The 21,849-nt window shown below is 58.1% G+C and overlaps 1 protein-coding gene across 4 annotated transcripts in view; it reads left to right on the forward strand.

Moving 5' to 3' along the window:
- Window positions 1-21,849, forward strand: part of AGPAT3 (1-acylglycerol-3-phosphate O-acyltransferase 3) — a 95,889-nt gene that overhangs the window by 46,165 nt on the left and 27,875 nt on the right. The window lies entirely within an intron of this gene.

Raw genomic sequence — 21,849 nt, forward strand, 5'->3', positions numbered from 1 at the left:
AATAAATAAAACCAGGTTACTGAGAGTTCTGGGTTTGGTGTGTTTTACACAAATCACGTAAAGGGCGTCATAAAAACCTGCTGCAGTCGCCACGTCCCACGTGGTCAGCACAGCCAACACCAGGGATGAGGTTTTGCTTCCCCCCTGCTTCTAGCCTGGAGAGACACCTCGGGTGTTTCATCAATCTCTGCTGATCTGTCGCCTCCCAGGGAAACGACTTGGGGACAGTGTCATCATAAGAGCTATGACCGCTTTTGGCATTTGCCGTGTCAGGCATTTCTCCCTGGGGACGTTGACATAGTACAGTGGTCACTCCCACGTCACAGTGGAGGAAACTGAGGCCCAGCCGGGAAGCGGGGGCCGGGTGCGGGGATCGGAGCCCAGCGACAGCACGTGTGTGCTGTGCACCTCTCCCTGGGGGCTCTTTCTAGGACGCGCTGAAGACCCCAAAGGTCCACAGCCCGAAGGAGGGCAAGGGCCAGGGCCACATCTGCCAGTGAGCCGCCTTCCCCAAGCCGGGACTTGGCAGGCACGGGACCAGTGGGCTCAGCCTGACTGCCTGTCCCTGACGCGTGGCTGGAGAGTCTGGGCCCGAGGGACCCGTCTAAGGCCCGGGGCCGAGGGCAGGCCCGTCACTGCGCCGCAGGGTCCCGAGTCCGGCGCAGAACGGAGGAGAGGCAGACACGGCACAGCCCTCGGAGGAGCCCCTGGGGGTGCGGTCTGAGGACAAGGGCTCAGAGGAGTCTGCGTGGGGCGTGCAGGGACCCCAACCCACCCCGGTCACCCGCCCGCCCGCCCGCCCTCCGAGCTTGGCTCCAGCCCTGAGAATGCAGCGGGAGGCTGGGGACAGGACAGGACTCGGGAGCGTCCCCAAGGCCTGGGCTCGGAGGTGACCTTTGGGATGGTGGCAGGGGCGGCAGGGTGGGCCGCGGCCTGGTTTCGCTTCAGACGAGCCGTTAGTTCTGGCTGTGCCTGGAGAAGACCTGCAGAGCCTTTCAGGAGCAGGGCAGAGCCAAGTGGGGCTCAGGAAGTCCTCACAAATAGCTTTTTCTTTTTTAAAATTTATTTATTTTTGGCCGTGTTGGGTCTTCACTGCTGCGCGCGGGCTTTCTCTAGTTGCGGCGAGCGGGGGCCACTCTTCATCGTGGTGCGCGGGCCTCTCCTTGCAGTGGCTTCTCTTGATGCGGAGCACGGGCTCTAGGCGCACGGGCTTCAGTAGCTGTGGCTCGCGGGCTCTAGAGCGCAGGCTCGGTAGCTGTGGCGCACGGGCTTAGTTGCTCCGGGGCATGTGGGATCTTCCCAGGGCTTGAACCCGTGACCCCTGCACTGGCAGGCGGGTTCTTAGCCGCTGCGCCACCAGGGAAGCCCCACAAATAGCTTTTCAATTGGTAACTGGCCTCAGGGGAAAGGTTGAACCCAGGTGCTGCAGGCCAAGGATCAAGTCGAGGGCGCTGCCGCCTCCCCTGGAGACCCGAGAGAGACCTCCGCTCAGCGATGGGTCACGACCTCACGGGCAGCGTCCTTGCCGCCCCACGGGCAGACACACCCAGGGCCCCAGCGTCTCAAGCCTGCGTCTGCCCGACTTTGGGGGCTTGTTCTGCGGACGTAGACCACTGGGCAGCTCTGGGGGAGGAGGGCTGTGTCATTACCCACTGGGAAGGCAGAGGTGAGCCCTCCCCTGGGGCTCCGCGCGTCTTCCGAGGAGCTGGCCTCCCAGCTCAGCGGCTCCTCCCCTGCTGTAGGGATTAAGGGCTGGAAAGCCTTAGCCAGCGGGCCGTGCTGGGCGGTGCCCGGAGCCCCGCCTGTGGGCTCGGTGGACGAGTGATGACCACCTCCTCCCCTGGTGGCTTCTTGGGCCGGGAGCCAGAGGCTGGGGTGGCAGAAATGCGCATCCAGAAGGAGCCTTACGGAGCCTGTGCCGAGGCCCAGGCCAGCCGCCTCCGGTCACGCGGGGATGTTCACAGCCCGCAGACTCACTGTGGAGCTCGGGGCCGAGCGGGCTTCTCCAGCTCTGAGTGCCCCCACCGTGCAGGGCGCGGGGCTGCGAGGGGCCAGGCGGGCGGCAGCCGGGGCAGCTGCCGGTTGGGAGGACGGTGTTTTGTGCCGAGCGCCACGAGGGTGGACAGCGTAACGACTGCCGACCCACCCCGGTACCGCGTGAAGAGCCCCCAGACAGGCCTCCGCCACTCCTCGCGCGTCTGCGCCCCGGGGACGGGCTTCGCGGGGGCCACCTCTGCCCCCGGGTCAGCGCGGCCCGCCTCGGCCCCTCGCTGCAGGTTCAGACATCGCAGGCGGGGGAGGCATCGGGGGACAGCAGCCCCCAGTTTGCTTGTTCCCTCGTCCGGTTCATTCCACACTCTTCCCAAGAGTAAGAGGGGCGACTCCTCCCCACGGTCCTTTGCAGAGACGGTTGTGGAGCGGCCGTGCACCCAGCGCCCGGACTTGGAACTGGGCGGCGCGTGCGGCCGGGCGTCCGGGTAGGGGGCTGGGGAGCCCGGGAGCCCGGACCCAGCCCCGCATAGAGGACCTCTGCCTGTCACCTTTCCAGCCCGGGGGCCGAGCCAGGCCCGCCCGTCTAGCTCACCGCGTGACCCGCCCCAGGCCGGGCGGGGTTGTGGGGGCGTCGCGCCGTCGGGGTTCCAGCGTGTGCCCTCCATCCGCGGCCGGGTCGGGGGCTGGGGGGGCCCGCTGACCTGTCTCCTGGCCCAGCGCCGTGACGCCACCTGCTTACGACGGCTCCGGGCTGCAAGCCGCTTACTGGATTAGTGTTCAGAGCCCCTGCCGTGGCCGAGGAAAGGTCCGCATTTTCTGTGTGGCTCCAGAAGTTCTGTCTGCATCTGCGCCGGCCGCTGAGACCCCGCAGGCCGCAGCTGGGAAGGCGGGACCCAGAAGCCGTGTCCCCTCTCTGCAGGGCAGATGGTCTGGGTGCCTGAGGCCCGACAGCCCCAGGCAGTGGGGGCCCGGCCGTAATCACCTCTTCTCATCGCGGCCAGTCTCCTCTCACCAACTTTCAGAAGGATCCGAAGATGCTGGCCAGCTCCTCGGCCTGCCTGTTCTGGGGGGTCTGCACCGCCCTGCTGGCCGTGGCTCTGGCCTATTATTTCTACTGGTGAGCATGGCCGGTACCGGGCCGGGCTGTCCCGGGGGCGAGGGCGGGGGCCGGCAGGGAGAAATGCTTCCTGCTGCTTTTGCTGCGGCTCTGCCCCCTCTGCTCTCCGCAGACACTGACAAACAGCCCCTTCCCTCGGTGGGGGCCTGGCAGCGAACCAGGGAAGCAGGTCGCCAGAGCCAGCTGCGTCTCCCCGAGGCGAGGCTGCCGCGGCTGCTGATGGACACGGTGGTCTGTCAATTAAGGGGAAGACAGGTCGTTTCCACTCAAGGGTTGCCACGTGTCGTAGCCGTAAACGACGAGCTGGCTTACGGCGAATCAGCCGGACCCCGTGCGCGGTCGCGATGGGAGTGCCCGCCAGTTCTCGCCGTGAGCGCAGGGAGGTGGCGAGTCGGAGACCCCACACCCGCCGGGGCTCCCGCTGCTCCTTTCCAGCCCGGCCCCTCGCGAGGCTGGGGTTGTGACCGGGGCCTGCGAGCCCCGGGGCCCCGGTTTCCGTCTGGAGAGCGAGACCCCGATGTCCTGTCTCTGCAGGTGACAGCCTCATGCAGGGGGCTGATGGTGATGCCGTCGAGTTCAGGGCGCGACCCACACAGGGCGGCGCCTGCCCGAAACCCAGACCCCAGGTCCGGGGCTGGAGCTGGAGAACGGGGTCGCTTCCTGTGAGGAGACATCTGCCCTTTTGAAGGTTCTGTCCCGGGATTATTTCTGTTTCCTCCCTTTTTGTACTTGTCTGATTGGGAATTCAGTTCTCTGATCTGGAAGCTTTCTGTCCCATAGATCCGATTTAATGCTCGTTCTGTTTCTGATGATGAGGAGGGGCCAGGCCGGCAGGCGGGGGCCCCCCCACCCCGGGCAGGCTTGTCCTTGGCCCCGGGCTCTGCAGCACCCCCCCCCCCCCCGCGGGATAATACAATTTACAAATGAGGATTACACAGAACCAAAAGGTAAACACATGAGTGTGGGCTGGAGTTAGCCCTAATTCCTAATTAGACTTGTGTCCCTTGTCAAACGGGTTTCTGGCCTCTTTTGAGGGTCAGTAGCAGCAGCTGTTGGCCAGGAGTGGCCCCCATAGGAGGGGTGACCAGTAACTTTACCGCAGACCCCGGGACACTCCAGAGGGTGCAGCACAACTGCCCACAGGTAGCCTCCGCGCGGGGCCGGCCTCGGGCCCTGGGGTGGGCGGCGGGTGTGTCTGTCACCCCGTCGTTGTCCTGTCGATGGCCAGTCGGGGCAGGGAGGGGGCAGTTGTGCGCTCCTGCTGGGCGTGGGGCGGGGGACGGGAGGCTGCTTCCCTAGTCGGCTCCGTCCTCCCACGTTCCCTCCGCGTCCCAGCCGCTCAATGGTCGCTTGAGCCACAAACGGGTAGAGACCCAGTTCAGGGAACATTCTTGAAGCAGCCATGATCCGACCAGAGAGTCTGGCAGCCCCTGTCGGGTCCCCGAGGCTGAGAACTGAGAGGGGGTGTCGAGGTTTTCATTCTCTGGGTCTACAGAACTGTCCTCCCCAGCCAGGGCTGGGCTCCAGCGCCGCCTTTTCCACGGCCGTTGTCCCCAGTGACCCTGCACCCTGCTCCGGGCGGGCACTGGCTCAGCGCTGGCGGAAGGCCCCCCGCAGAGGGGCGACTGGGGGCTCGCAGCTCACTGGACAGACGCAGCCCAGCTCGTGGTCGGAGGGTGCGGGGAGGAGCGTCCTCCTCCGCGAGAGGCCGGCGCACCTCCGTGGACGTGTGCACACTTCAAGGACAGGGTGGCGGCCTCCGTGCTGCAGATCACGTAAATCTCGGCTCCCCCTACTGGGAGCAGCACGGGAAGTCCAGCGGGAGGGACCTTCCCCTGGCGGGCACCTGGGTGGCTACAGTCCCAGCGGCCCGGGACGTCCCAGCACCCAGGACAGAGGCCCCGCTTCCTCTGGTCTCTCCGTGGGCAGCGACTCTGGCCCGAGCGCGTGCCGTCTGCTGCTGGGTGTGAACCCGTCACTCACCAGGGCGCTGGACGCGGCCAGCGTGGTCCGGGGGAGAAGGCGCCCTGCCCCGTGAGGGGGGCCCCTTTTGAGGCTTGAGGCGGGGGAGTCTGGTCTGGCAGCCCCGCGGGGTCGCGGAAGGTGCCACGCGGAACCTCTGACCGGGGAGTGAGGTGGGTGAGAGTCGCCTCTTCTGGACTCCGGGGCCAGGATGGAGCCCTGCTTTTCTCAGGAAGCCTTGCTAAGTTTGATAAGTTTCCCTCCCTGTTGAAGTGTTTATCACTCTGGGGTTTTGGGGTGTTTTGGGGGGGAGAAAAAAAACCTAGCGCTAAAAACCTTGTTTGGAATTATAACGGTAGCTGTTTTTCATGTTATTTATAACTACGTCCAATAATCAGATTTCAACCACGCCCTTCGAAAGGAAACGTGTAGAGAATAATTAAAACCTCGTTCATGTAGAGCCAGGAGGGGAGGTGAGTCTGAATTAGTGAAACTGGCAAATAGGAGACACTAAAGAGCTTCACTGAGCTCCCAGTTTGGGCAGTAACTGGTCCGCCCGTCCCTTCCCTGCTGAGCGTCTCGGCGTGTGGATCCGTTATCTTCAGCATGGAGCGGGGTGCACAGGATTTCCCAAACTAATGTGGCAACAAGACCCTCTTGTACAAGCCGTTGCTTGGGGTTAGCAGCTGAATTATGCGGTTTTACAGGCGCTCAAAATGATTCAGATATCTGTAATTTGTAGGGAAAATAGCACCTTTGTTTGCTGACCTGGGAACTTGAATGCCCTTTAAAACTTGGCTTACAAAGGCTGTTTCAGACCTCAGCTGTTCATAAAGGAGGGAGGGAGGGAGGGAGGCTTCTTAACCCTTAGAGCCAGCCTGTGCTACTACACGTCAAGGCTGCCTCCCGCCCATCTTCAAACAGATACAGAAATCCAAAAGGATCAGGTCACCTGCTGAGGCCACAGACACGGGACGAGAATGCAGTCCTAAGCCCCAGTGCCAACACACCCCTCCTTTTCGGTGGAGACAACCGCAGCGGGCGGGCGGGACCCTGGGCCCTGAGGGTGGATACTGACACGTTGACAGAATTCACCTTCAGAGTCGCCACTGAGAATGGCCCTGGGGCTCGCTCCACAGAGTTCGTATGTGCCTCTCTCTCTTGACTTAAACTTTATCCAGTTCCCCGACAGATTTTTACTGAGTATCCACCGTGTCCCAGGCACTGTTCTAGATTTTTGGTTATCAGTGTGTAAGATGGACCAAACCCCCATCCTCATCAGCGGTACCTGTCCACTCCTCACGCTCAGTGATGAGGGATTTAGTCAACTTACATGCCTCCCACCTTCTCTCCAACGCGGCCACTGAGTTTTGTTACTTATACTATTCTTTTTAGTTATTTTACTGTTCCTTTGAAACTTTAATGTACTCAGATTTCCACTTTTTGTTGGATCAACTTAGACAAAAATCTCTAGACCCCCGTTATGTAAAATAATTTGGGTTTATGATGTTCATATTCTGTTGTGTAATTATAATTAAATTCTCCATGCTTCTTTCGTAGGCTGATTGTAAATATTAAAAGTCCAGAAACAGCATTCACGATAAAATTTTTTAAAATTTGTTGCTGCAGATGCTGCAAAGGGAGAACTCGAAATCTAAGCCCTTAAGTCTTTGCTGCTTGAAGGGGGAAGTTTGAAGCACCTCATTAAACCCTTGATTCACATTTGGATCACAATTTCCTTGCATAGCGTTTTTATTACTTGAAAAATCTTAATTGGTTTGTTTTCTATTTTTGAGGAAAGAAACATATTCCTTCTTCAATACCAAAAACTTCCAGCTCCCTAGTTATAATCTTTGTTGAACAAATTCTCTTTTCTTCTTGAAAGATTTCCTGTTTTAATTTGGACCGGTTTCTTTCCAGGCCATCTATAAAGTTGTTATTCTTTTCACCGCAGAACTGCCTGTTTCTTCTTCTTCTTAAATTCCATGTCTTCCTCTTCATTAGATTCCTTCTTGTTTTGCTGGATTACATCCTCAAATAATCTCTTCACAAAGGATGAGTGGAAGTTACATTTTCTGAAACCTTGCCTATCATGACGTTGCCGTAATTTTTGTCCTCTTCTTTGTGTGAGTCAGCGTCCTGATAGAAAACAAACGTGTGAAGGGAGGGTTAGTAAAGGGGCTGTTTACAAAGGTGTAGGCAGAGATTAAGAAAGCAAGAAGAAGGTAAAAAAGAACTTGAGTTAACAAGTTCTTGCAGATAGTGTGAGTTATTTCAGCACATTTTTTTTTTTTGGTGGGGAAGGAGAGTCCAGGGGAAAGTAGGAGGAGAATCATGGAATTAAATTTTACTGTTCTTGGTCCCAGGGTCCAAGTTCTGTGAAATTTGTGAAGTGACCACATTTTGGAATGTGCTCAAGCATCAAATCCTCGAGGAAAAACCCGCTGTGTTCCTCTGCTATTGACCTAAATAAAGGTTTCACCCTGAAAGCACTTAGGAAGCGGATGCTGCTGGTAGTGCAATAACCATTTCAATACATTTAATATGAAAATAAAGCATTTGTAGTACGAATGCATTATTATTTCTTGGTTCAGTCAATAGACCCGTCACTGCTACGTATGTTACGATTTGGAAAAATCCGTAGAACGGGAGTGAGTGAGCTGTGCAGGAGAGAAGAAAGAGCAGCTCAGAGAGGGCGATCGTTCCCGGTGGTTTTTCCAAAGGGAACTGGACAGAGTGCGTGGCGATTCACGCAGGGGCGGGGGGCGGGGTGGGGGGTGCTCCAGCCACGTTGAGACCTTCCGTCAGCAGTGCCCAACGTAGAGGACTTGGAGTTTCTATGCTGACTGGAAGGGATTAAAACTTCGTAAGCAATTTAACATTTTAAATGTTGCAAAATCACTGCCACCATAACGGGGTATCATTTAGTAGATGAAATTAATCCTAGTGAATCTTGGCCATTTCATGAATTTAATTTTCTTTTCTTCCGCTCAGTGCATTACTGTATCTTGATACTTGGTCTTTCTGTCAAGTAGAGCATCGCGTCCTGAACTTAGGTGGTAGTCTGTGCCGTTATCTCTTAGGATGCAAAAGCAGTGGCTGCCCACAGCAGGTGCTTCGTAAGTATTTATTGATAAAGGAGAAAAGTCCAGCGCTAGAACGAGCTAGAAAGGTCGTCATCTGTCTCCTTGCTCAGGCTTCAGTGTGAGCTCTCTGTCACAGCTGGACAAATCTGTAAAGGTCTCCAGATTCCCTGGTAACTCTTTCCATGGCTATATTAACATTACACTCAGAAAATGTTTTATCTGTTGTGCCTTTTTGTTTTGTTTTGTTTTGTTTTTTGCAGTCCGCGGGCCTCTCGCCGATGTGGCCTCTCCCGTTGCGGAGCACAGGCTCCGGACGCGCAGGCCCAGTGGCCACGGCTCACGGGCCCGGCCGCTCCGCGGCACGCGGGATCTTCCCGGACCGGGGCACGAACCCGTGTCCCCTGCATCGGTGGGCGGAGTCTCAACCGCTGCGCCACCAGGGAAGCCCTGTTGTGCCTTTTAAATATTAACAAATTGTGTTGTAAGTCGTATCTTTGGAAGTAGACGTGTTACGTTACATGATGGGGCTGTATCAGCGGGAGATGTGTGGCTGGTGCGCTCACCTACAGGATCCGTCGTCAGTTCCTGCGCCGTTTCTATGGAGTGCTGGGTGCTGGGTGAGGTCGGGGCAGAACGGCAGCCAGCCTGCTTGCTGCGGGTTTGCCCCGACTTTCAGGGAAGGACGCTGTGGGACTAGGTCTGCCCTAGAGGCAGCCGTCCTCCCTCAGCTGCTGACCTGTCCTCGCCGAGCAGGATCATCTGAAAGTGATCACAGAAAGAGGTTGGTTCCCCCCAAAAGAGCAAAAAGCAAGGCCTGTTCCTCAGACACAGCCGTGCTCTTTCTAGGGCGCCCTGCAGGCCTCTGGTTGCGACGCGACCCAGCCGTCCTCCGATGCTGCTGTCGGTCTTGCCTGCTATGGAGAGGCATCCTTAGGGTAAACTTGAGAACAAAGGGCTTTGGTGTAAACTTTTGGGGATTGGGGGTTAAACAGAAGACAGACACAGCCTGAGAAAGGGGTGAATCCGTGTTCAAGGAAACGAAGTGAGGAAGGATTTAGGATTTACCTGTCTGTTCATAGATCACCTCTTACCTTCACAAAAGGGTGTGAGGGAGCCCCTGGGACTGCCCATAAAAGCTCATCGGACTCCGCTAGCGTTTCCCATTTGTACTGGAGAAACTGCTTTCGGGGTGAGAAGCTCCGTTGTGGGGATGCAGCAAGGAGGGGGGCGGCCGTCGGCTCCTGGCACCTGCCCCCCACCGCCCCCTGCCCCGCCCCGGACTTGTAACCGGAGCCTCCAGGTGCGGCAAAGTGGGGCTGGAGCAGCCGTGGGGGCGGGAGCGGGCTGCTGCCCTGTGGCGGTGAAGGCTGCTTGTCCAGCCCCACCACGGGGGTTTTCCACTTCCCAGCCCCGCTACTGGTCGGAGAGGGAGGAGGAGCTCAGGGCTTGCCTCCGGGGTCCCGGGGCCACGCCTCTGCCCTGCGTCAGGGCGTGTGCAGCAGGTGGGTGCGCGGCGTTCGTGACAGTCTCCGTTTCACTTTCTACCTGACGTCTGGTTCATGTTCTCGGAAACCATCCTCGGCTTCACAACGTGCAGGTCTGAGATGCTCTGAGTTTGTGCTCTGGCCAGAAGCTCAAGTGAGAGGCAGACTTGCTGAGTGACAGGCGACCCTCGTTCGCCGACTTGGGGTGAGTCTGACCTCTTCCGAACGCCTCTGGGTCGGGGCTGCTCTGGGACCCGCGAAGTGGGCTCTTCCTCCCCTCTGGACAGAGGCCGAGGTGGACGTTTGAAACCCGTCGCGTTTACTCCAGTTTGAATCCTACCTGTCTTTTAATTTTTGAATTTTATTTTGTTTATTTTTTACACAACAGGTTCTTATCAGTTATCTATTTTATACATATTAGTGTATACATGTCAATCCCAATGGCCTAATCCTACCTTTCTAAAAATCTTATCTTTTTAAGTGTGTGAAACAGGATGCCTCTTTAATGGCAAATGTGACAACATTTTTTATCTTTGTAAGTGGCCTTGTTCGTCCTTTGAGATTTGTGTCCTGCTTACTTAAAAAGCACTGTCAATTACCTATAGGTTCTAGAGTTTGTGTAGGAGAAGCTTTTCCCAGACTCTCAGGCATGCTGGTTGAGAGTCACGGAAAAAGCCTGCGGGAGGGGAGACTCGCTCCGCACTGGCAGCTCTGGGACCTCACACCCTCCCCAGCTGCGTGGCCTCCTGTGACCAGCTCCTCCCGGGTCTGTCCCCGGAACCCGGGGCTCTGTCCCGCCCCCTGCAGGCGCCCGCCTCACTCCACATTTTTTGTTAATTGCTTGTCCCGTGACCTCACATCTCTGATGGGGGTCAAGAAAAGTCATGAACTTTGCAGTTTGTCTGGCTTTATCTTGTTGCAGGCTGGGCGTGACAAGCTCTCTGCATTCCTAAGGGAACACCAGGACTCGGTGTAACTTTTTAAATTGTGAAATGTATTGTACATGTAGAAAAGTGCATTAACAACCAATTTACTGGATAATTATAAAGCAAACGCCCATCTGTTTCTCTAAGAGTAAAACGTCTTTATTATAAAGGGCGGATCCTTGTCACAAAGTTACATCCAAGGCAACTTAGCTGTGCCTGTTTTACGTGTGCACGTGCATACGTGTGGGCGCGCGTGTGTGTGCATGTGCGTACGGGCCAGGCAGCCGCCTTGGTGTGAGGGGTGCCTGCTGTGTTCTCAGGCCTAGAGGCTTGTCGCAGGCCTACTGTTCAGTCATCAGGCCTGGGGGCTCTTCACGTTCCTCCCCCGCCTGCACCGCAAACTCCACCGCTACTCGGGCCAGTAAAACCATCAGAACAACCTCAGAAAGACGGAAGATTCTGGAGCTCGAGAGTTGGGGTAGGTGGGGTAGGTGGGGCCCGGAGGTCCCTCTCATGCCTTCTCACGGTGGCCTGTGGCCGTCTGTCCCTGGGCTTCTGCCCCATCCCCCCTCCTCGCCCAGCCGCCCCTCCCTTCTTGCCTGGGGCACCATTTTCACAGTGGAAAGCCCCCTGGGGACATGACAGCACTTCCCCACCCTTTTGTCCTCAGTCTGTAGTTCCCAGGCGCTTCCCTTAGCCTGGCGAGGAGCTTCAGCCTCCTCTGGAGGGGGCCTGGGGGCCTGGGGACCCCTTGATCCATCAGGCTCCTCCAGCAGCCCGCGGTCAGGACAGATGCCGGCTGCGCATGGCCCCTGCCCTTCAGCCTGGGCAGCCACTTATCTGTCTGGCCTTCGCTAGCTGCAGCAATGCCCCAGGTGTCTCCCATGGCACCCGGAAATATGGGCGGTTTTCTCTGTCCTGAGTCCAGAGCCCTCCCCCGCCAGCCTGCACGGCCCCTCTGCAGCCAACGGCGCTGGCCCGTCCGGAGTCTCACGTGAGACCGTCAGGTAACATGCTACATGGGCTCTCCCGTAACGTTGTTCTTTCAGGAAACTTGTCATCCAGACAGCTCGTAATGACACGTGAAGGGCAGGAGCCTCAGGACTCGCGCTGCTGGGTGTCGCACGTGAACGCGGTAAACACGAGGCGTCCCTTTAGCCAGATTTGCCGGAGCACCGTGTGTCACGTGCGAGACCTGCGTGCGTCACAGCGCCAGAAACGGTGCGGGTGCGCGGCTGGGGGTCTGGGCCACAGGTGACAGAAGTGGTGGTCGAAATACGCGAGACTCGTGTCCCCTCTGCCTCTTGCCGTGGCAGCTGCCGGCTGCTCGCCGATGCCGCCGCCCACGGCATGGGTCCTTTCTCCCCTTGCTTTTGTCCCTTCGTGCTCCTGGCGTGGCTGCCGTGGACGCCCCTTACTCACTCAAGGGGGGCCAGGAGCAGAGGGGCAGCACGGTGCGGGGGACCTGTCTCTGGTCCAGGAAAGCAGACGCCTTTCTGGAAGCCCCTGGAGGCCCCCCTGCCTGGAACTGGGCCATCCCTGGAGCAGCCGCTCCAACTGGGGACAGGGTTACCTTTATGGCTTAGATCTGGGGCTAGGGGTCCCCTCCCAGGGCCCGAGGATGAGCGCTGCTGCCGTGGCCGAGCTCTCCCATGAGGGGCGCTTGTCACGGAGGCCTTGAGGGGCCGTTTGGTACATCCTTTCATGATACCTTCCTTACCCCTTGGTTGAGAGATACGGAATGCCAAAAGGGTTTCATGAGCCCAGTGATGGTTTTAAGCTAATTGTATCCTATTTATTCATTTTCTTTAAGATTTTTTTTTGGGGATGTGGACCATTTTTAACGTCTTTATTGAATTTGTTACAATATCGCTTCCGTTTTATGTTTCGTTTTGCTTGTTTTTGGCCGCGCGGCACGTGGGATCTTAGCTCAGCCGTACCCGCACCCCCTGCGTTGGAAGGTGAAGTCTTAACCACTGGACCACCAGGGAAGTCCCAGCCGTATCCTATTTATGGTACATACAGTAGAAATACAAGTCTGCCTAAAGGCAAGTGCGAAGGAAAGCCAGTCGTGTGAGACGCGTCCTGTGCGGTCTGCTCGGCCTGCAGCAACACTCAGGCCGCACGGCTCCCACGTCTCCCACCAGCGGCTGCAGGCTTGCCTGCCCTAGGTGCCCAGGGACTCCAGGAGGCCAGCTCCATACTCTGAATAGCAGAGGCTTCGTTGTACGTGATCGTATCTTGCAGGTTGTTCCCTGGTTGTTTTTCACGGTTGTCTTGGTTTTCTTTCCTGTTTCTTTCTCCATGTGGACTGCAGAATCAGCATTTCTAGCTCCAGGGCTGAGGGATGGGGGACCTGTCGGTATTTTAATTAGGGTTCAATTCCATTTATAAATTAACGTAGAAAGAATGGCTTGTGTATTATTTATGTATTGCTATCTACAAAACCACCTCAGAAGGTTGTGATTGAAAACAACCACTGTTTTCTTAGCTCACAGCTGCGGGTCAGCACTTCGGGCGGGCGCGGCTCAGCAGGTGGCTTTCTGGGGTCATTTGCAAGGCTGCGGTCAGCCGGCAGCCTGCCTGGGGCCGTGGGTCCATTTCTGCTCCACGTGGGCCCACCTGCCAGCTGGCTGGCCTGAGCTTCCTCCTCGGGTGCCCGGAGGGTGCGCTGGAAGCTGCCAGGGCTCCGAAGGCCCGGGCTCGGGAGCCAGTCGTATGGTGCAAGGCCCACCCCAGTCTATTTAGGGGTGAGCCCTGTAGCCAGCCTGCGTTCCGGGGCCGGGAAGCCGAGCCCACGTCTTGATGGGGAGAACAGTGCCGCTTTACCAGGGCGTGAGTGCAGGGGGCAGTGTTTTCCCATTTGGCTAGTTCTGCTTTTGTCTCTTCCTGGATATTCTGAGGTTGACCCATATAAACCCGTTGATCTCTTCTGAAGACTGTGATTAGGTATGTTGTCTTTTTTACTGCAGATGCCCACAGGGCCTTCTCCACTGTGTCTTCTGTTTTTGCGTGTCCGCCTGGGGGCGTACCCCCTGGACCACACTCTCTGGTGGCCCGGCCGCGCCACAGGGCCCTGTGTCCTCATCGCTCCGGTCACCAAGGGCCTGGGTTGTGAGTTTGCACCCCCCTTGCTTTAGAGGAAATCCCTAGTCCCGGACTTCCAATTTTACCCCTTTCTACCCGCTAGAGAGGAACAACGGAGCAACCCAGGAAGCCATGCATTGAAGGTGGCAGGGCTCCTGGCAGCTCCAGGTGACCACGGGGGGTCGAGCTGCCAGGCTGCATCTTCAGTGCATGGCTTCCTGGGTTGCTCCGTTGTCCCAAATAACCATCTGGGGCCAGCGACCTGGATCGGTTAAGTCAGAAAGAAAGAAACTTCTCTATTGTCTCCGCGCCTCCGAATTACTTCAGGTAGAACTAGTTATGGAACGTTATTAGAATGTTGACTTCTGGCATTGTATTAATTCCGTCCCTTTCAACATTACCGTAAGCCTTTACTGTTGGTAGTGGCACTCTGGTTACAGTGGACTCTTTGGGGTCTGTACCGTACAAACCCACCAGCTGCGGGCAGGGATGCTTTTACTCCTCCTTTTCAAGTTTTCGGCTCATGAGGTTGGACCAGCAACACATGATTATTAGCAAGGAAATGTCATATTTTTCAGCCTTATTGAAAGGCAAGGTGGTCCCGTTAAGTGAATTGACCCAAGCACTGAAGCCAACCCCTTTAAACCTCAGAAACGGGATTGTGTTGGTCTAATCGAAAACTTTCGTGAGACTCACGAAAGTCCTTCTCTGCCTCTCGGCCGCCATCAGCACCGCGGTGAGTGGCGCAGGCCCCTCGCGCGGGGGCGCGGTCAGGCTGGACAACAGTTGCTGTACTGTGTTCCCACGCGCAATGTCCTCAGGGGGCCGCTGGGTCTGCGGGCTGCCCCAGCCCCGGATACCCTCCGGGTGGTGCTGTCTCCGGTCGCGGCCGCGGCTCTGCCCTCGCGCTGCCCTCAGCAGGATGCCTGCCTCCGGCGCCTGCCGCCCCCGCTTTTCTCGCCTGGCGCTTCGGCTTGGCTGCGGGCCAGGAGACCACCCAGTCCCACACGTCCCAGCTGCGTTGGCAGCAAGAGCGAGGAGGAGCCCATCTAGGAGCTAAGGAGTCCCTGTGAGTGACGCGTCTGCGTCCCTGGTACCCAGACGGGCTGCTCAGAAGGCCATGGGCGTTTATTCCCATTCTTAGCTATGTTCTAAACAGTAGACGTTGCCACCGAAATTATTTTTTTTAGATACTTTAAAAATATTAGAGATAAGGTTATCTCTCTACTGTCCTTCGTTTCCAATAGTCAGTCTTGTTCATAGACTTTTTCTCCGGTGCTTCCTGACTTGGAAACAACAGAGCTATTCACACGCAAAACAAAAACCTAGGGCTCGCCCCCAGTTTGCCCCCCACGCAGCCAGCCAGCGCGGCCTTTCTGTTCCGCTGCCTCATAGCAGACTACGTCTGCTCTGCTTACGGCACATATAGACACTCAGATGTGGGACAGATGGATGGGTGGGTGGATGGGTGGATGGGTGGGTGGATGGGTGGATGGATGGATGGGTGGGTGGATGGATGGATGGGTGGATGGGTGGGTAGGTGGGTGGATGGGTGGGTAGGTGGGTGGATGGATGGGTGGATGGGTGGATGGATGGGTGGGTAGGTGGGTGGGTGGATGGGTGGGTGGATGGGTGGGTGGATGGGTGCGTGGATGGGTGGATGGATGGATGATTGGATGGGTGGGTGGATGGATGGATGGATGGATGGGTGGGTGGATGGATGGATGGATGGATGATTGGATGGGTGGATGGATGGATGGTTGGGTGGGTGGGTGGATGGGTGGATGGATAGGTGGATGGGTGGATGGTTGGGTGGGTAGGTGGGTGGGTAGGTGGGTGGATGGATGGATGATTGGATGGGTGGATGGGTGGATGGTTGGGTGTGTAGGTGGGTGGGTGGATGGGTGGATGGGTGGGTAGGTGGGTGGATGGATGGATGGGTGGATGGATGGATGGATGGATGATTGGATGGGTGGATGGGTGGATGGTTGGGTGGGTGGATGGGTGGGTAGGTGGGTGGATGGATGGATGGATGGGTGGGTGGGTGGGTGGGTGGATGGGTGGATGGGTCGGTAGGTGGGTGGGTGGGTGGATGGATGGATGGATGGGTGGGTGGATGGATGGATGGATGGATGATTGGATGGATGGATGGGTGGGTGGATGGATGGATGGATGGGTGGGTGGGTGGGTGGGTGGGACAAAGGAAGGAAGAAGGAAAGCCTTGGTTCTCCTTCATTACGGACTTTGAATTTGGATCACATATAACTAAACCGTTCTTTTAACCCTATAATCCAGACTTCCTATCTAGAACATCAAAAACGAGGCACTTTTGGCATGTTTAACGTCTTCTCCCTTCACCAGCCACTGTGCTCAAGGTCAGACCTGCTCAGGAGAGCCTGCCGGCGACGGGGCAGGGTGAGGCCGCCAGGCTTTGACCTCAGTTCCCAGAGGTAGTTGGCCCTCAGCGGTTATCAGCGGCGATGGCTTCTCCCCGGATCCCAGGAACAGGGCAGCAGGGCAGCTGAAGTGGCGGCCCCCAGGGCTGGCCGGCTTCTGCCCCAGTGCGGAGCCAGAGCACTAGGTGTTTGAGGCTGGGCTGCCGTTTCCGATCAGGTGCCGCTTGCCCAGCTGTAAGATTAGACCGCGTTGGCAGAGGCTGGAGGGAGTGACGCGGGCCCTGTGTGTAAACGGAGTAGCGGTCTTCCCCGTGCTGCGACGGCCGTTCACCTTCCCTGCATGGAGCAAGGAAGCTCTCCGACGGGCCCTCAACTACACCTTTGGTTTCTGTGGAAAGGCTTTGTTGGAAAGATGGGGGTTTGGGCAAAGATGGGCGTGTGCCTGGTAAGGAGATCTGAAGACCACACCGTCTGACGGGCTAGTTCTTGAGGAAGAGGGACAAAGGGCCCAGTGCCGGGCCTGTGGGCATCTGGGGTTGGGCCCTGGGGCAAGTGCCGGGGACGTGAGCAGGGTGAGGCCGGGCCTCCTGGGTAGCAGGACGTGGGAAGGGGCCAGTGCACGCCCGGAATTGCGGGATCTGGGAGCAAGGCCTGCAAACTTCTAAGAGCTGTGTTCCTCCACTCCGGGGCCCTGACCTATTCCGCAGGCTGCGGGCTGAAACAACAGCCATCGATTCTCCCTGTCCTGGCGGCTGGAAGGCCGGGGCCCGGGTCTCAGAGGCTGTGAAGGAAGAAGCTGCGTGTGCAGACCGCCTCCACCCCGTGTCCTCATCTCTTCTTATAAGGCTGCCGGTCAGACTGGATCGGGCCGCGCCCCAGCGCCCCCGTTTAGCTTGATTTCCTTTGTTGAGACCGTATTTCCAAACACCGCCACACGCTGGGGTGCTGGAGGTAGGACCCCAACATACCCTTGTGAGGGGCCACAGTTCACTCGTAACAAGAGGTGCCAAGGTCGGGGCTCGCAGTGGCGGCGGCAGAGCCCAGCAGCGGGCCGGGCCCTTGGCGGGGTAGTGGGGAGCTGGGCCAGGCGCTCCCGGCTCCCAGGTCTCCCCTTCACCACCCTGAGCTCCGAGCACCGCGGCCACGGGAACCGGCTCCGAGCTGGCAGCGAAGGCCCCGGAGGGACGGTGTCAGATCCACCAGGGTCCCGCTTCTGGGGCGGGGGGAGGGGCCCGTGCTGGAGCTGGGAGGAGGGTCTGGTCTGGCTCCCAGCCCTTCGTGAACCACGGGAGCTCTGGCAGGCCCCCCCCCCCCCCCCCCCCGTCCGTGTCTCTCAGGGGGACGCGTGTCATGTTGCAGCTCCGGGAGCCTTACCCACCTGCCCTGGAACCCAGTGCCTGGCCCCTCCCCCTCCCCCGGCCGGCCTCTGTTCTGTGCCCCTTGTCCCCAAGTGGCAGCGCCACCCTCTGCCTCCCCTTTGGGGAGGGTGAATGCACCTCGTCCCCTGCGGCGAGAAGGTGGGGTCCCGGCAGCTTGTACGGGGCCGCAATACCCTTAGGACCGGGCTGTGCAGGTGCCGGGCTTCTGGAAGGACCTAAACTCTTACCTAATGACGCGACCTGGGCTCAGGTTTCCTGGCCAGTTCAGCAACAGCATCTGAGTATTAATGAAAAGGGGCCAATGTCTTTTATTTTAAAATAAAACTTTGTGGAATAGTGGCGGTTACCCTGGGGGTGTGGGGGGAGGGATACCAATTATGCCTCCTAGTTTCTGCCTTAGATGCATTCTTTTATCCTAGGACGTATCGCGTGCCTTCTAACAGCTTTACACCCACGTCGGTGGAGAGTTGCGTGTTGCTGCAGCTGTGAAGCATCTCATTGGTGTCGTGAGGTTAAATGCATCACACAGCCAGGGGTGGTCCCTTCAGCATCCATTACAGGGCAGTGGTTACGGATCAGAACAAGCCCTGCCCACTTAGCGTTCAGGATGTGAGACTTAGGCGCGAGGAGGCCTTGACAGAAACCGGGGTCAGAGGCGCCTGGGGGTGGATATCAACTCAAGCGTCTCCCATCAGATTGGGGGGTGAGCCCGGCAGGCTCGACTCTTGCCTTCAGACACCTAGCGGTGCTGCCTTCACCAAGCTGTGGCAGGAAGGGCACAGGGGGCAGTGCCCCTGGTGGGTGCAGCCAGGAGCCTCCAGCGTCACCCTGAGCGTGAATTAGTCTCAAGGAAGCAGAGCCAGACTGCGGGGTATCTACAGGACAGCCGTCCCGGGCTCTTCCAGTGGGGAGGGGAGCGTGAGCGTGTGAGGTCAGAGGGGAGCAGGGTCGTGCGATCGAACGCCACACTGGCCCTCGACCGGGGCCTGGACGGAAAGAAGTGACACAGGCCATTTTGGGGACCACAGATGGGCTATTCGGTAACATGCTCACGTCAGTGTTAAATTTCTCAGATGCGATCATGGCGTTGTGGTCAACCAAATGCCCAGATTCTAAGGTGACATAGGCTGAACTGCTTAGGAGTGGATTTTCATCAGATATTCTAGAAGAAGTTTTTAAACGTAAATTTAGCCTATGCACAAGAAATGTGGACATTGAATTTAAATATTCATACATATTTTTGTTACATAATGTTAGCTTAAGATGATTGGTAAAAGACTCTCAATCATAATAAATTGTATTACAATGAGATCCTGTAGAGGATGTACAGTGGGGATACAAATTCAAAGAGAAAAGGGAATGAATTTCGTGACTTTTAAAGAAAAGCCTGCTTTCATGTATTTTGAAAATGGATGGTGATGTGGCTTCCAAATAGAGCCCGTTTTCTACATTTAAAAGGATAAAGCCCCTCGGGCTTCCGTGGTGGCGCGGTGGTTGGGAGTCCGCCTGCCGATGCAGGGGACGCGGGTTCGTGCCCCGGTCCGGGAGGATCCCACGTGCCGCGGAGCGGCCGGGCCCGTGAGCCGTGGCCGCTGAGACTGCGCGTCTGGAGCCTGCGCTCCGCAACGGGAGAGGCCACAACGGTGAGAGGCCCGCGTACCACAAAAAAAAAAAAAAGTATAAAGTCCCTGACTTACGATGATTCAAATTATGGTGTTCTGACTTTACGATACACATTCAGTGCAGACCATACTTCGAATTGTGAATTTTAAGCTTCTCGCAGGCTGGCACCATGTGGCCGGATATCCTCCCCGTGATGCAGGGCAGTGGTGGCTGCAGCCCCGCCCCCGCGAGGGTGAACAGCCGGGCCGCTGACGAGCACGCTGGACCCCGAGAGCCGTTCTCTTTGCCACGTTCGGTGCAGTATTCCATCAGTTACAGGACACACGCACTGCACTCTAAGATAGGCCTCGTGTCAGATGATGTTGCCCAAGCGAAGGACAGTGCGAGTGTACACCGCGCACGTTTAAGGTGGGCACGGCTCAGCTTTGACGTTTGGGAAGTTAGGTGTATTAAATGTATTTCAACGTAACAAGATATTTTCAACTTAATGATGGGTTTCTTGGGATGTAATCCCGCTGTAAGTTAAGGAAGATCTGTATGTTTAAAAGTAAAAGTTCACAGTATGACAGAATCTATGCCCCTTGCATATTTAAACTTGGGTTTAAAATGTAGAAATCAACTTAGAATTGTCTGATGATATACATATATATATATATATATATATTTTTTTTTTTTTTTAATGTTTTCAAGGGCTGCACACAGGCCGGTGCTCTTGGGGGCTGCCGAGTCGATGCTTTCCTGCTTGCCAGTCTGCAGGCCTAGGGGGAGAGCGGGGGAGGGTGTGGGCTGAGTGGGGAGCAGGGTGTCTTCTGCGGGGGCGGGGGGGGCTGACCAGCCGCCCCCCACCGTCACTGAAGGGCCACCAAGTTAGCCCGCGTGACTGACGCGTTATCGTCGGGACTGCCGGGCCCAGCTGGGTCAGAGGTGGTCGGCCGAGAGGCAGCGATGTTCGGGCAGATAGATGGTGAGCGCCGGGCACTCTGTGGCGGGGGCGGGTGGGAGGGGCCCGGCCTGCAGCTGCTGACGTGCCTTAGGACGGGGCCTGGCCCACAGGGAGCGAGGACACCGGACCCACATCTGGGCACTGGGGACAGACTGACAAGCAGGGAGGACAGCCGACTGCAGGCAGGAGCCCAGGCCAGGCTCATCTCCAAGCGGGGCTCGGGGCCCGTTCCAGATGGGGGTGCAGCTCTCTGGGGCCTCTGGGGATGGACTTCCCCGACCCGAGATTCAGGAGATGGACCAGGGACTGGCTCTTGTTAAACGGATTCCCGAGTGAAGGCCTGTGTCCACACAGAGGCTCGCTGGGGAAAGTGCGGGGTCGGAGGCTCTGCACACCTGCTGCCGTCGGCAGGTGAACAGGTGAGCGGACAGACTGGAGGCCGCCCTGCCGTCTGAGGCTGGACTGCAGCCAGGCAGGACCCATGGGCAGATCCCACGCGGTCCTCTTTACGTGAGCCTCTAGCAAAGGAAGATTGATCCAGTGTCAGAAAGCCCAGAGGGGCTGCCAGGGACTGGGGTGGGGCGTGGACTGGGGGTGTGATGGAGCTGCTTTGTCTTGATCGAGCAGCGGTCTGGCAGGTGCCCTCACACTGCGCATGTGTGAGTGATGCCTCTGTGAAGCTGATTCTCCAGCAGGTCTGGCACAGACCCGGGGAACCTGCTTTTAACAGCATCACAGCTGACGGGCCGATCTTTGAGCTGGCTTTTGGGGACCCTGGTTATTGTGCCTGAGCCAGGATGGTGGGGTGGGGAACAGCCTGGTCTCCTGGGGCCGGGGGTGCAGTGAGCCTGCCGGGTGGCAGCTGCGGGTCCAGATGCCGGGCAGCAGCGTCAGGTCTGGTGAAAGCCGTTATCTCCGGTCCCAGAGGGCAGCTGGCCTCAGGCCTGGCCTGGCTGATGTGTGAGTCTGTTGTGCCCTACAGAGGGGCCCCGCCCACGGGGGCACAGACGCGGGTCTCCCCGCTGGGATCGGAGTCCAGCCCTCCTGCTTTGCGCCGCGTGGCCCTGAACAAGTCACAAAGCCTCTGCGCTTCCTTTGCTCGCCCGTCACACAGGGGCAGTGACGGCGTCCCCCGGGGCTCATGCGAGTTGAGGAGGCGGTGGCAGGAAGTGCGTGCAGCGCCGCACGTGTGTCCTCTCGGGGCCTCTCGGGGCCAGAGCTTTGGACACGAAGGCTGGGGGCTGGGGCCTCTCGGGGGCTGCGGGCATCAGAAGGCCTGCCCGGACCTGGGGGGGCCGGCTCCCCTGGGGACTCCCACACCTGGCGCCAGGCCTCGGCTCCTTCCCTGTCCTCCCGGGCATCCTCCCCACGTGGCTGCTGGCTTATCTGCCCTCACCCCGCCCCTCACGCAACCACTCGGGGGCCAAGGGCAGGCGGAGGGCATCCCCTGGAGTCACGTGGCCTCGTGTCTGGCACAGCAGCCAGGCCCTTGTGCCCCCGTGTGCCCGGCGCGGCCACCCCGGAGGCCTCTGGAGCCCGCTCCGCCCGCGTCCCAGGGAGCGCGGGGCACATCTCCGGAGGACCCAGCCGTGGTCGAGTCAGGCAGCCACCAGGCTGTGACGTGGCCGGCTCTGAAAGTGCCAGGGCTCCGTCACAGCCGTCTCTGCTCGTTTCTGTCCGCACGAGATTCCAGGGCAGCTTGCGGAACAAGCACAGCCATGAAATGCGAGCCTCTGGCTTCATCTTTGAAACCAAGAAGCCAGTGGTGAAGGGAAAGCGGGAGAAGCTGGCTGAGTCCCGGGGTGTGTGTGTGGGGGGGGGGCGGTCACCGCTTCTGCGTCAGAGGCCCAAACG

This window comes from Kogia breviceps, chromosome 5 (genome assembly GCF_026419965.1).
Source record: "Kogia breviceps isolate mKogBre1 chromosome 5, mKogBre1 haplotype 1, whole genome shotgun sequence".
Classification (NCBI taxonomy): Eukaryota; Metazoa; Chordata; class Mammalia; order Artiodactyla; family Physeteridae; genus Kogia; species Kogia breviceps.